At 43.8% G+C, this 16,181-nt stretch overlaps 1 pseudogene; it reads left to right on the forward strand.

Annotated features, from left to right (window-relative positions):
• The first annotated feature begins 569 nt into the window (after positions 1–569).
• Positions 570–686, forward strand: LOC126417855 (5S ribosomal RNA; annotated as a pseudogene).
• Positions 687–16,181: the final 15,495 nt, after the last annotated feature.

Consider the following 16,181-nt stretch of genomic DNA (forward strand, 5'->3'; position numbering starts at 1 on the left):
CTTGCCGGACCTTCTCAGAGGTCGATTCCTGGAGCACCGTCTGTGGCCCCTTGGTTCTTGTAAGACATTTGTGTCCTAAAAGGAGGTCTGATGGCCAGTAGTTCAGTGTAACAGTCCTTCGGCGCACGCCCTCTGCGGGTATAATCTGCCTCAGTACCTTTTAATGGGCTTACGTACTGGTCCTAGTGTTTTATTATTGTATTATTTATTACAATACCTTGTAATGCCTACATTAAAGGTTATATATGTCTAGTTAATAGTTATGGTCTCCTTCTGGAATAAATCTAGCAGTGTAGTGCTCAGTGCCGGCCGCGGTGGTCTAGCGGTTCTAGGCGCTCAGTCCGGAGCCGCGCGACTGCTACGGTCGCAGGTTCGAATCCTGCCTCGGGCATGGATGTGTGTGATGTCCTTAGGTTGGTTAGGTTTAAGTAGTTCTAAGGTCTAGGGGACTGATGACCATAGATTTTAAGTCCCATAGTGCTCAGAGCCATTTGAACCATTTTTGTAGTGCTCAGTGGATGTTAAGGGTTGTGTTACAAAATGTACCATCATCTTATTTCGCCTGTTTTGGCAACGGCTTTGCCACAGTGGATACACCGGTTCCCGTGAGATCACCGAAGTTAAGCGCTGTCGGGCGTGGCCGGCACTTGGATGGGTGACCATCCAGCCGCCATGCGCTGTTGCCATTTTTCGAGGTGCACTCAGCCTCGTGATACCAATTGAGGAGCCACTCGACGGCATAGTAGCGGCTCCGGTCAAAGAAAACCATCATAACGACCGGGAGAGCGGTGTGCTGACCACGTGCCCCTCCAATCCGCATCCTCCACTGAGGATGACACGGCGGTCAGATGGTCCCGATGGGCCACTTGTGGCCTGAAGACGGAGTGATTTTATTTCACCTGTTTGGTGATCAGTTGCTTGTTTTTTTTTTACTTAACATTTGCTATTGTATTTGCTGTTTTACAGCAGGTTTCTAAATTTTTTATGTTATTGCCGCTCCTGGCGCGTAAGGACTTCAGCCGTGATTGTGGTATTTGCCTTAAAATTCTAATTTGGTATTCGTATTGCAGCAGTAAACTTTAAAACCTTATTTACTGCCATTCCTGGCGTCTGGTGCCTTCTGCTGTGTTTGTGGCGACTTGCCTTTAATATTTGAATACATGTAATTTGTAAATTGCAGCGAGTTTTAAACAATTCTTAATTCATTGCCTTTCCTGGCGCGTGAGGCCTTCTGCCCAGATCACAGTGGCTTGCTTTTAAAACATTATCTGCTGTATCTGTATTTAATGGTGATTTCCTAAACTGTAACTCACTGAAAACACTATTATTAAATCAGATGTTTATTCCTTCATTGATAACGTGTGGTACTTTTATTTATTGTTGAGTCTGGAATTACTGGTTTAAAATAAATCGCGTGTAACTGTAAAAGGCAACCAATAGCAACTGATTACGGCGCCGAATCCTGCCTTCCCTTGACTACCAGGTTCCAAACCCCATGGTTCATCTGGGCTGTCATTTGCTCAACAGCCGCTTGTCTGCACACATCTCCACAGCCGTCGTTCAGTCCTGTCACCTATTGCCCTTGGTGCAGCACAGCTGCCTCGAAGCCAGCTTTGGATAGCACCCTTTTGCCATGCAAACTACACTTCGTCCGTGGAAGCACGCGAACAGTTTATAAACTATGCCATTTCAGAAATGCTTCAACCGTTGACCTGAAAGCCAATGACTACACCACTTTTGGTATCAGATAAATCACTCCATTTCTGCACTGCGACAACGTGTGCACTATTAACAGCGTCACCTCCTCCCCCCCCCCCCCCCCCCCACTCTAACATTCTTTATATACCCTCCACTGCTGCCAAGCATTAACTTAGTGAAAGCTGCTAATTCTTGGGAATAAGCTAATATTGTTAACAGGACAGTAAAGAATTTATACATATTGAGGCCTCAATGTCAAAATACTCAGGCTAGTGAAGTGGAGTCGGCAAGAGGTTCGCAAACTTACACCACTTATTGTTCAAACTGCCCGTTTCTAGAAAAAAATATCCTTTTAGGATGGGAAGAATTACCCAGAAATATAATACCATACGACTAAGCGAATGAAAATAAGGAAAGTAGACTAACTTTCGTGTCGAACAATCACTTACTTCAAATACCGTTCGAATAGCAACAATGGCAGCATTAACTCTTTGAACAAGATCCTGAACGTGGGCTTTCCATGACAGTTTACTATCTACCTGAACACATAGATATTTGGACTGTTCAGTTTCACTAACCATATGTCCCTACTGTGAAATTAAAACGTCGAGTTTTGTTGAATTTTGTGTCAGAAACTGTACAAACTGAGTCTTACCGTGATTTAGCGTTAGTTCATTTTCTACAAGCCATGGACTTATGTCATGAACTGCACTATTTGAAACAGAGCCAATGTTGCACACAACATCCTTTACTACCAAGCTAGTGTCATTAGCAAACAGAAATATTCTAGAATTACCTGTAATACTAGAGGCATATCACTTATATAAATAAGGAACAGGAGTGGCCCCAACACTGATCCCTGGGGCGCCCTCCATTTGACTGTTCCCCACTCAGACCCCAGATCACAGCCATTCTCAACACTGTGAATAATGCCCTTTTCCTCTCTGTTGTTAAAGTAAGAGGTGAACCAATTGCGTGTTACTCCCCGTATTCCGTAATGGTCCAACTTCTGCAGCAATATTTTGTGATCAACACAGTCAAACCCTTTAGTTAAATAAAAACATATTCCTAGCGTTAGAAACCTTTTGTTGAATCCATCCAGTACCTCACAGAGAAAACAGAATATAACATTTTTAGTTGTTTAACGACTTTTGATTAATAGGCATATTATGTGATATAAAAGGATCAATTATCCTTACATACACAGCCTTTTTTAAAAACTTTAACATACACTGATGGCACAGAAATACGTCTAAAATTGTCTACATTATCCCTTTCTCCCTTTTTATAAACCGGTTTTACTACTAAGTAATCGTTCAGGAAACTGACCATTCTTGGAGGAAAAATTACTTTACATCGTCGACCTTGTGCTGCTGACCAGACACTTCCTTCACAATTGACCATATGGTTTTAATTTTATACTATGAATTAGATATTCTATTTGCGTGCCACACACTCTTCGCCTTCCTAATAACATTTTTAACCACCTTACAATACTGTTTGTAATGGGCTACTGTAGCTTCATTGTGATTACTTCTAACATTTTGATATAATTCCCGCTTTGTTCTACGAGTACATGATATCCTTATCCCACTAGTCAGCCACACAGGGTGCCTTTTACTGCTAGTGCCATGTTTTGAACGTTGTAATGGAAAGCAACTTTCAAAGAGCATGAGAAATGTGTTAAGGAAAGTATTATTTTTGTCATCCATGTTATTGGTACTATAAACATCCTGCCACTCTTATTCCTTAACGAGGTTTAAAAATCTCTCTGTTGCCATTGGCTTAGCTTTCCTACATAGTTTGTAGTTACATGTGATGATATCAGCTGTGTGTGGCTGAGTACTAGAAGTCCGCGTTGAGACCAATACGTGCTCCATACTGTCCGCCATCTACGTGGAGGACATATTGGTATCACCGCGGACTTCTAGTACTCAGCGACACACAGTTGATATCATCAAAGTGTAAGGGCCTGAAGATGGCGTTGGCACAACGTCGAAACTAGTAGCCAAACAAATATGAAGTCTTAAGTACAGCTGGAGGAGTTTCATTTTTAACAAAAATTATACCAGCTGATGTCCCGCCGTCATACAATTTAAATATGGATGTACGAAAAGCTTATAACCTTATTCATTTCAGAAATGCTTCCACTCATGTCCCCAGCAGTCAATGATAATGGACGTCAGATAAATCGCTCCTTTTCCGCATTACGACTGCAGTGTTTACCACGTCCCGCCGACACGTTTCATATGCCCTCGTCTACTAGTGGTGCCACCCTCTGCCTGTGAATGGTTATTGCACGTTGACGTTGAACATGGCGGTGGTCAAGTTAATGTGACTGAACCGTCTATAGCCGATATTTTTACCACTTTTGCCACTGAGATATTTTGTCATAACGTACTAGTGGAGGTAAGTGCAACAAGGCATTTTCAGATACGATGCGAGTGCTGTCTCTGAAATCACGTGGGAACAAGTACCCCCGCAGCAAGCGCCTATTCACCACATGACACCAAGATCCGCTGCTCGGATAGTGTGAATGAGGGGTGGTGTTTTTACCTGATCTATCGCGCTGATTAGACAGAATTTGGTACGATATCCCTCAAGGCATTCAACAACTCTGTCCATCAATGCCAGGCCGAACAACTGTTTGTATAGAGACCAGAGATTGACAAACGCGTTACTGACCTGCTCAATTTATGAAGCTGTTTCTCATGAATAAACAATACAATTTTTTCAGAAATCGTAATCACTTCTTTGTCTGTACATATACAATACATATGCCGATTTCCGTTCAGTTCGGATAATTTCTTCGTGATACATCGTTTTTTTTCTTCAAGTTTATATAGAAAACATTAACAAGAAGACACGTACAGGACTATAGGACGTTTCTTGAAACATTAGAGAATAGTTTCATAGTACTAGAGGGAGCTGTAGGTGGTAAAAATTGAAGGGGGAGACCTAGATTGAATTATATCCAACAAATAATTCAGGACGACGTATGCACTTACTACCCTCATATGAAGATGTTGGCACAGCAGAGGAAGTCGTGGGGCTGCAGTGACAGGACTCATGACCCAAAAAAAATTGTTTGTGTGTGTGTGTGTAAAGGCCTACTGTTTGAATAAAGTGCATATTTGAACCATCAGCTGCCTTTATCTTAGACCCAAATATCAACCGGTTAGGACCGTGTTCAAGAATAAGGGTTAAACTGGTTTAAACCACCACATTATATTAGTCATTACTTAAATAACATGTAATGCATGCCATAAATACCAATATACGGCACAATACTTTTAGAAGCAAACATACGATTACCAAATGCGCACAGAGCAGTACTGAAGCGAAGATTTGACCTAGGTGGGTATTTTTATTAAAGTGTCGTACAACCACGGTTTTCTAACAATGCTTAGAACCTTAATCATAGGCTCCTTGCCGGCCGCTGTGACCGAGCCGTTCTAGGCGCTTCAGTCCGGAACCGCGCTGCTGCTACGGTCGCAGGTTCGAATCCTGCCTCGGGCATGGATGTGTGTGATGTCCTTAGGTTAGTTAGGTTTAACTAGTTGTAATCTAGGGAACTGATCACCTCATATGTTAAGTCCCATAGTGCTTAGAGCCATCTGAACCATAGCCTCCTTGAAATAAACTCGCAGAATAAAACTTGACAAACATTCCTGAATAGGATATGGTGCATGAACGGCTAGCCACATCTTGGAAGAGCGTTTCCAGAATGATTTTTCATTCTGCAGCAGAAGGTGCGCCGATCTGAAACTTCGTCGCAGGTTAAAAACGGTCATGAACCGAATTCGAACGTGGTTTTAATCCGCCAGAAAGTTTCAGTTCAGATCACAGTGTAAATCCTTTCTGGAAATTCTTTAAAGCAATGACGTAGGTACATTAAAATGTAGCGTGCCATTTTTTTGGATAGGCACTCGCCGTAGAGCACTGTGGTGGTGAGTCCGAGCTTCCCGCGGCCGCCTGCATTGCTTTGCCCCACCTGATCCGCCGGGTTTATAAATACCCGGGTCGGTGTCGCCCCCGCGTCGCGGTGCGGGCGCCCTCCGCCGAGGACACTCCGCGAGAGGCGTCTCCGATCGAGAGCGGCCCGGCGCGGGGGCGGCCGCTGAAAGGAGGAGCGGGCCGCCTTAAGAGGATAACAAAAGCGAGAGGAAGCGGGCATCTTGGCTTTTATTGTGTTGTGTCAGTACAGCTGCAGGCACTCGAGCCGGCGCGAGGGGCCTCGCGCCCATTGTCTCAACAATCTGGGCCGCGCGGCGGCCACAATGGCGCCATTGTAGCGCTGTTGTGGGCCGGGCCCGGGGGTGGGGGCGGTGGGGGCGGTGGGGGCGGTGGCTGGTGTGAAACACCCGCGCACGACGCGCCCCGGAGCGGCCCCCGCTCGTCTTTTATTTTAGCCGATGCGGGTCAAGTACAGGCGGCGCACGGGAGCCGCGAGTCGACGCAGCATCCACCACACACAGTGGGCTTACGGTGCTGTCCTAAGGCCGGTATTACACTATTGAATTTCTTTGTCAAAGATTTGATCAAAGATGTGATCAAATATCCGTCAAATATACAATACTGCCCATTAAAATTGCTACACCACGAAGATGACGTGCTACAGACGCGAAATTTAACCGACAGGAAGAAGATGCTGTGATATGCAAATGATTAGCTTTTCAGAGCATTCACACTAGGCTGGCACCGGTGGCGACACCTACAACGTGCTGACATGACGAAAGTTTCCAATCGATTTCTCATACACAAACATCAGTTGACAGCCGTTGTCTGGTGAAACGTTGTTGTGAGGCCTCGTGTAAGGAGGAGAAATGCGTACCATCACGTTGAAGGTCGGATTGTAGCCTGTCGCGATTGCCGTTTATCGTATCGCGACATTGCTGCTCGCGTTGGTCGTGATCCAATGACTGATAGCAGAATATGGAATCGGTGGGTTCAGGAGGGTAATACGGAATGCCGAGCTGAATCCCAACGGCCTCGTATCACTAGCAGTCGAGATGACAGGCATCTTATCCGCATGGCTGTAACGGATCGTGCAGCCACGTCTCGATCCCTGAGTCAACAGATGGGGAAGTTTGCAAGAAGACAACAATCTGTACGAACAGTTCGACGACGTTTGCAGCAGCGTGGACTATCAGTTCGGAGACCATGGCTGCGGTTACTCTTGACGCTGCATCACAGACAGGAGCGCCTGCGATGCTGTACTCAACGACGAACCTGGGTGCACGAATGGCAAAACCTCATGTTTTCGGATGAATCCAGGTTCTGTTTACAGCATCGTGATGGTCGCATCCGTGTTTGGTGACATCGCGGTGAACGCACATTGTAAGCGTGTATTCGTCATCGCCATACTGGCGTATCACCCGGCATGATGGTATGGGGTGCCTTTGGTAACACGTCTCGGCCACCTCTTGTTCACATTGACGGCACTTTGAACAGTGGACGTTACATTTCAGATGTGTTACGACCCGTGGCTCTACCCTTCATTCGATCCCAGCGAAAACCCTACATTTCAGCAGGACAATGCACGACCGCATGTTGCAGGTCCTGTACGGGCGTTTCTGGATACAAAAAATGTTCGACTGCTGCCCTGGCCAGCGCAATCTCCAGATCTCTCACCAACTGAAAACGTCTTGTGAATGGTGGCCGAGCAACTGGCTCGTCACAATACGCCAGTCACTACTCATGATGCACTGTAGTATCGTGTTGAAGCTGCATGGGCAGCTGTACCTGTACACGCCATCCAAGCTCTGTTTGACTCAATGCCCAGGCGTATCAAGGCCGTTATTACGGCCAGAGGTGGTTGTTCTGGGTAATGATTTCTCGGGATCTATGCACCCAAATTGCGTGAAAATGTAATGCCATGTCAGTTCTAGTATAATATATTTGTCCAATGAACAACCGTTTATCATCTGCATTGCTTCTTGGTGTAGCAATTTTAATGACCAGTAGTGTATTTGACAAAGATCTTTGATGTGGCGCTAAAAAGGGGTATTACGTTGTCATAATATTTTTCGTCAAAGTTCAAGATGGCTGGCAACAACAACTTGTTGTCAACAGCTGTTGCATTTACCACAATTGTACTGTATGCACATGCGGAAGAGAAATGGGAAAAAAAAGGAAACGTACCTGGGTGAAGCCGTCGGTTTTACGACGACACGATTAAAGCATTCAACAAAACTTGTTACGTGAGCTTGTAGTGGAGGATGTCAAGTCGTACATCAGTTACCTAAGAATGGATGAGCATACATTTCTGTATGTGCTCAGTGAAGTGTATCGTCATATCACGAAGCACTGTATTCACTTAAGAATTGCTGTATCTGCAGAAGACAGGTTCACTGTAACATTGCGATTCCTTGCTACAGGAGAGGGTTGGGTTATGTTATGTTAGGTTAGGTCTCCAATCTTCTTAATCAGTTTTTGTATTCAGGGTGCGTCACGTTGTAAAGCGCCTCGTCAGCTTCATACATCTCTATTAATTTTGTAGTTGTTGGTACACACCAATTGTATTTACCAGCAATGTTTATAAAAAACACTACAGATGACAGAACGCTGCAGCGATGCTAGCGCTTCATGTGGTAACATGTCACACTGGAGTGAACAGAAGACAAGCGACTTCTTTGATCAAATCTACAGCGATGCCATATCAAACATTTGACGACATTTGACAAAGTTCCCTATTACACCATCAAATTTCTTTGACAAATATATTTGACAAAGATATTGGACAAAGAAATTTGATAGTGTAATACCGGCCTAAACTAGGAGGTTAAGCCCGCGACTGAGTTTCATGCTCGTTGTTGTTGTTATTGTTGGTCAGTCTTGGGATTTACGACTGCGTGTTATTGATACTCGAACTCTACCACTCTGATGCTCAAAACTAAGGACGAAAGTGTCTTTTGGATGCTGTGTCACTGCTAAACAATATAGCTCGAAGAATCTTGGGCCATACATTGCTACGGTACAGAACAGAACGTAGCTGAAGATGCAGCCAGAACAACAGAAGTGACATTTTTTTTTGAAAGGTAACAGTTACATCTTAGTCAAGGACGGTCCCCTAGGCAATACAGAGGCGAGACATGGCTTGTAAAACGGTGTGTGATCACGACGAATGGCAATGCATGCTCTGGGACGTATTCCCATACGATTCACAAGTTTTGGTAGGGCTCTCCATTCCTCCACCAGCGCGGTTGACAACTGTTGGATGGTGCTCCATGTGAAACGTGCTGAAATACCTCTCTCCAATGCGTTCCATCGTGCTCTATGGAATTTGAGTCGGGAGAAGGGGCAGGCCGGACCATTCACCGAAAACCCTGTCGCTCCAAGAACTCCTCAAGCTGCGCGTTTCCACACTAATCAATGAACTGTGGATGAAGCCCGACCAACAGGCATTACATGCATTGATCAAAAATGATAGTGCATTGAGAATGGCTAGTTTCTAGCTGAAATCTTGATATGCCAACAAAATTTCAAAAGGACAACTCATAGCTGAAATCCATTATTTACAAATAACAATGTAATGAAATGTCCCGTCGGGTAGACCGGTCGCCTGGTGCAAGTCTTTTGAGCCACTTCGGCGACTTGCGTGTCGATGGGGATGACACGATGATGAAGAGAACACAACACCCAGCCCCTGAGCGGAGAAAATCTGCGACCCAGCCGGGATTCGAACCCGGCCCCTTTGCATGGCATTCCGTCGCGCTGACTACTCAGATGTCTAGGCGGACAAAATAACAATAATAATATTTAATTACTCAGTGGAATATAACTAACCAACCACTTCCGTTTATCCTAGTTGTCACAAGCACCTATGCACTGCGACATTGACGTGTTGATATTTTTATAGTGATGTTCAATAGTACTTGTGCATGAAGAAAAGGCTGAAAATACAGAAATGTATAGATGAGGTTTCCAATGGTGAAAAATATTTTTGTGTCAGCTAAGGCACAGTAAAAGTTAGTGAACTCAGTTGTATCCAGTGGTTGTGAAAGAGTTAAGTTTTGCACGCCAGTGTATTTAAAGGTTCAAAGAAGCCACTGCAAGGCAAAACAATCAAGAAGCACAATAGTAGTAAAGGAGACAATCATCTGAAAGGATGAATGTACATAAGCGCGTTCGGAAATATAAAAAAAACTGATAAATTAAAACTTCTCTCGAGGGGTTACTAATTTTCTTTTCTTTTTCTTCTTCTTCTAATTATCCACTCGTGGACATAGGCTACTTCCCAAGAATTCCCTGTCCATCTTTGCTGGGCGGTCTGGAACACAAATTTCGCCACACATAGTTGGATATTGTCTCTCCATCTCGCCAAAGAATCTCCAACGCTTCTCTGTGACTCCTTCGGAATTCCGGTCCTGGTCAGTACCACTTCAGTCTCTCTACACACTCGACAATGTCAGAGACTCGCGTTGACCTTACCTCCTCGTTCTTCATCCTGTCTCTCAGACTCACTCCAAGCATTAGTCGCTCAATTGCCCTTTGAAACACCCGGACATGAGTTAGGGTGCTTGTTGTGTCTATGTCGAGTCCACATGTTGTTAATGGCACGATGCATGTGTCATAAACTCTCCTATTTAAATTTATAGGGGCGACTGGTTTGCGGAGAATGTAACCAAGTTTCCCAAATGCCATCCAGGTTAGGCCACTTCACCGAATGATCTTTGTTGCGTTGTTTTCACGTTCCAGGAAACTGTATTCATTCACTACTTCCAGAGCATGGGTTCGTTGAATATTGAGAGGGTTCATGACTTTTGTAGGCTAAATTTGAGGTTAAAAGCTTGAAACCTTCATAAGTTCTCGGATCATTGTTGACAGATTCCTGCTTTACTACTAAAAAGGAAAGTGAAGACGATAGAGATGTTATCTATCCATGTTCATAGATTTTTCTGTCCCCAGGATAGACACTTGAACAAACCCTCCACAGCCAAAGTGAATAACTTATTTGAGATTGTGTCTCCTTGTCTGACACCTCTTCTCACGATAACCATTCCAGTGATCCAGTCTTCCTTTATTTTCACGTGTAAAGTGGCATTTTGTAGATGTAGCGGATAACGTTGTTATACCTGATAGTCAGATACGGGATATGTTTATCGCCCTCGTTACTGCTTACATTTCGATCGTGTCATAACTATTCTGGTATCTATGAGGTACGTTACTCTATCAATGTGCATATTGCTTGGATGTGGCCAGTGTACTAAAACCTTTTCATAATCGCCCCTGTTCGAGTGCCCAGTACAAGGCAAGTTTCTGACATTATGGTTCGTAATAATAATTGTTGGTAGTTTGTAAACGATTGATAAAAGACTAATAGCGCTATAATTTCTGACGTTCGTGTTGTCACCTCTTTTGAATAGGAGAATGTTTATGCATTTCTCCACTACAGGAATCGTCCATTCCTCGAGTCATTTAATTAACAGAATTAGGAGTACGTCTTCCAGTTTTAAGCATCTAGCTCGTGATTTGATCTTATGCTGGCGCCTTACAATTCTTCAGTTGTTTCAGGGTTGTTTCCATTTCATTTTTGGCGATAGATTCCGGTTCTTCCGATCCTACATTCGTAACAGTTCTTCACGATTCATGATGCAGGCTTCGGCGTGTCACTGACAGTAGAACTTCCGATAAAACAGGCTTATTTTCATAAGTTTGTCTCTTTCACAACAGTTTCTTTTAAGCCTTTCCCAAAATTGTGGAGGATCAGCTTACCTTTTGATTGACTGGAGCGAAGGAATCACATCTTCGAAATGTTTTTAATGTTACACCCTAATAATTTTGGTAGGAACCGGAAAGAGACGTTAACTCATAGAAATATTTGACACTTTGAGGGAAGAGAGTTAGGAAACTAGTAGGGAAACAAACGGAAACATAGGGAAACTGTCTACCCAAAACACGGGTGCCCTCTCATGTGCAAACCAGACGCACTCGTAAAAAACTCTGTGCACGAGACACACGGTGCCACAAGTCCCAAAGCAAAAACAAAAGCACTATACACTAGCCACTGAGGAAAAAAGTTTATTATGGTTGTATTAGAATATGTTATGTATTTTATTTTTATTAAAATAACAGGCAGCTGTGGCACGTTCAATGCGGAGATGAATGCACATTTTCCTTCTTTAGAGTGGGGGAGGGGGGGGGGGTAGAAGGGTGAGAGAGAGACAGTGAGAAACTATGCTCTTTCCTCCCCAGAATCGAACCCCAGATCCCCGCCAGAATCGCTCTCCTCAGAGCAAAAATCTGCATTTCGGGGAATAGTACCCAATCTGGAAAATAACCAGCACTTCATTGCGCAATACTGATTGGGACGAGTTACTACTTGCATGCGTAGTTGAACTCATCGCCTTCGGTTTGTTGTCTCCCATCTCGCAGCCTTCCATTCTCACGATGACACACTCCGCAGTGGCTTAAACAGCTAGATCTCTTCAAGTATGGCGGTACAGAAAGTACTGCGGTATGTGTTATGCATGACTCCTTAATTGATACATCAACCATTTCGTTTCCCCGAATTTTTATAAGACCTGGTACACAGAACCAAAACGTGGCTCTTGCAAATTAGCGACAGATGACGGGTTTCGTAGCTCAAATAAGTATCAACTTCTCCAGTGTTCTCAAGTCCGACTCTTTGCTTATAGTCAGTGAATTTTTCCAATAGAGGAGAACGACACAATACCCAGTTTACTTCCCTGGCCAAAGAAGGTTATTTAAAAATGAAATCCAGAGAATTCTCCATTTTATACAGCAGTATTTCTCAATTAATCCTGATCCTCTTGAGAGTCCAGATTTGCAATCGGCTCTACACTCAGGCAACGAGTGGAGTAGATAACACTAAGAGTCACAAAGTCGTATTTGTTGCAGTTCCCTATGTTTTTGATTTATTGCTGTTATGTCTCCTCTGTCTTGCGATTACAAGGCGGGTTGTTGTATTAGATAGAATGTATTTCTCTCAACATTATAATGTATATACAATATTAAAAACCCATAGTTAAAAACTACAGCCTTATTAAGAAGTGAAAGAAAGGAGAGTGAAGTAGAATTAAAAGAACAACACCAAAAGCAGGACCGCGCGGTATTAGCCGAGCGGTCTTAGGTGCTACAGTCATGGACTGTGCTGCTGGTCCCGGCGGAGGTTCGAGTCCTCCCTCGGGCATGGGTGTGTGTGTGTTTGTTCTTAGGATGATTTAGGTTAAGTAGTTTGTAAGCTTAGGGACTGGCGACCTTAGCAGTTAAGTCTCGTAAGATTTCACACACATTTGAACTTTTTTTTTTTTTAACCAAAAACAGGTCCTGTAGCCTTTATTCTGTTACAATTGTTATCGCCAAACTTGAAATTGCTCAAGATTGCTGGCCACATAGTTATGTACGTCTCTGTATAGCCCAGCATTGCCAACTGATTCTGCGTATCTCAGCAGCACTCGAGCCTTTGCATTACCATTTCGGTTCTTACATGTAAGTTTTGAAATGTGCTATTAAAACGGTTCTGTACTCGAATTGAATCCGTTATATCAGTAATTAGTCTACACATCAATATCCCATCCTGACTCCTCTCCTCTGTCCGTAGTATTTCCTATGAAATTTTCTCATCTTTGTTTCCTTGTTGAAGTTCTTCTCGAGGTTATTCTGTTACTGTTGGTCTTCTTGTGTGCATATGCTGTACATCTTTCTGATCGTGTACCAATATCATGTAGGCGGCTCCATACTTTGACGTCGCTGTCACTGTATTTCCTATTGTGAAACAGATATTGCAGCGCTCTTGATGTTGTGATGTCAGTAGAGTTACATGTCTTGACCTATTCTGTCAACCATCCCGTCCCTTTACCCTTTCTGTCTCATGTAAATTACAATGAGGAACGACATGTTCAGGCGTCTCTTTCCTTTCTAACATTCTGCTTGGTGTCTGTTTGTTCTGTATCGTGTCTTCCTACCACTTTCGCGCAACGACGCTCTGAGCGTGTTTTTTAGGGAATTGACTAGTTTGAACCTGCGACCTGTTGCTGGTAAGGAGACGCCAGACCACACATGACATGTAGAATTCAGAAGAGTTCAGTGAGACTAGCGATGATATAACCAAATACTTAATGATTTCAGCGTCAGCTCCACTGCACTCCCCGTAAAAGAATCTTAATACTAACTAAATTTAGTGGAAGGGGTTCAAGGCTTTCCTATTTTTAGTTAGCTGGTAAAATAACGTCGAAAAAGCAGTTAAGTTTACCATTGGAAATTTTATTCTACTCACAAAACATTGTTTATAAATTTCACTATTGATAAAAGGAAATGTTTTAATACAGGATGGTAAAAACCAACTGCGTTCAACGAAAATGTGAACGAATATTCCCTGAATGGGTTTCCAAGTTCTACAATGGATCGAAGGATGACCTATGCCATATCACATCTATAATCTAGGTTTAAATTAAGTTTCACTAGAGAGAAAACAATCAAAATGGTCTACAGTGAGCCTCAATTATCTTTAATTACTTATCTAACTTGTCGTAAATTACAGTGGCTGATGTGGCTTCTCAATAACTATATATCAGAAAAATCATCACGTTTCAGATTTTTACTTCAAGTGGCAAATGTGAATACCATGAGCTTTAATTGACGATCGACACTAGTATTACGCAAAAAGGGGGTGTAACAGATGAGACTTCTGCAGTTCTGAGTGAAGCTTTATGCGCTGTTACGCGGCATCGCGTGCGTTCATTACCTTGTCGGTGTTCGTCAGGGGGCGGCGAGGAGCACAGCTCCGCTCACCTCGCCGTCTCCGAAGCAACTCTGTCCTAACTTCTCCTTACTACAATTTACCGAAGTTGGCTTAAAAAAAACTATCTGGCTGTGTTTTCATCTGACCAATCAGGGTCTCAATGTTAACCTTAAGCTCCGCCTACAAAAATTCTGTCTACCCAATGAGAAACGTTATACTTCTCGTGGTGGGGCAATGTTTTTACAGTTTGCAACGTAACAGAGACACGAAAAAGTGTCACGCTAAAACTTACAGCTGGTGTGGTCCTTTTAGTGTTATCGTAAGATCTATACTGTTCTTCTGGAGGGCTCTAGCTTTTAACATTGGCTGGGGGTGGTCCTGACGTAACAGAGACGCGAAAAAGTCTCACGCTAAAACTTGCGGGTGGTGTAGCCCTTTTTGTGTTATCGTAAGATTTATACTGTTCTTCTGGAGGGCTCTAGCTTTTAACATTGGCTGGGGGGTGGTCCTGACGTAACAGAGACGCGAAAAAGTCTCACGCTAAAACTTGCGGTTGGTGTGGTCCTAGCAGTTAGCTGGCGGCGTGGGTGTCCCTCCGTCCCTTATCGTAGGGCCTTCCAGCTTAACACGGTTCTGCTCTCGGCTTCTGTTCTCGTTTCTCCCCTCGGAACTGCGTCTGTCTCACGGTGGGGAGGTATGACATGCATTTAGGCATTCTTGTGTTAGTCTGTGGTATTCCATTTGCTCACTCGTTACTCGTATTACTTTGGTTAATTTAATGTCACGATTTATTCGGAGCTATGTGACATACTACTGGATTTGCTTATCATGTCTGGGTTTTCATGGAAGGTGTTGGATTTGCCTGACACCTTACACCTTCGAAATCGACGAGAGCTGTTGGCCGCCTGGCTGTTCTTTGAAGGTGGACAGGGTGAGGACCACGTGTAGCAATAAGGTGCTCCATTCCCCTAGTTGGGCCATCCAAGCGCGATCGTAGCCTGTGAAACTTGGGAAAAAGTTTTACGGACACCAACCGGTGGTCCAACGTTCCAGTCACACGTTCATCTGTTCTCCAAGCCCAGAGTAGGAATTTGTTATTGATACTTATCCCTGTAATACTCCCCAGTGAGCATGAGCATTTCGCCCCGCTGCGCCAGTCTGACGGATCTGCAGTTCTCAATCACAGTCGACGTGCCCATACTTTAGCCGTGAAGCAAAGAAAAATGAATAAATAAATAAAAAGGAAACACGACGCACCATGAAGGAATTATTCAAATGGGACAGAAACTGGCAGATGTGGTGTCTGTATACAGATAAACAAATGATTACATTTCGGGAAAGTTGGATGATTTATAAAGAGAAAGAACTTCACAACTTGAGCAAGCTAATAACGCTTTGGTCCGACTCTGGTCCTTACGCAACCAGTTATTCGGCTTCGCGTTGATTGATGGAGTTGTTAGGTTCCTCTTGAGGGATAACGTGCCAAATTACGTCCAATTGGGGCGTTAGATTGTCAATATCGAGATATGGTTGGAGAGATCTGCCTATACTGTTCCAAACGTTCTCTATTGGGGAGACCTCATTGGCCAAGGCAGGGTTTGACAAGCGGTACAGCCTCTCACCGTGTGCGAGTGGACATTATGTTGCTGAGAGGTAAACCAAGGATGTTTTGGCATGAAGGACATCAAAAGAGGGCCTAGACTGTCGTCTGCGTACGCTGTGATGTAAGGGGGTGACAACCACAGGGGTCTTGCTATGAAAAGAAATGGCACCCCAG

Source organism: Schistocerca serialis, chromosome 8 (assembly GCF_023864345.2).
Source record: "Schistocerca serialis cubense isolate TAMUIC-IGC-003099 chromosome 8, iqSchSeri2.2, whole genome shotgun sequence".
NCBI classification, from domain to species: Eukaryota; Metazoa; Arthropoda; class Insecta; order Orthoptera; family Acrididae; genus Schistocerca; species Schistocerca serialis.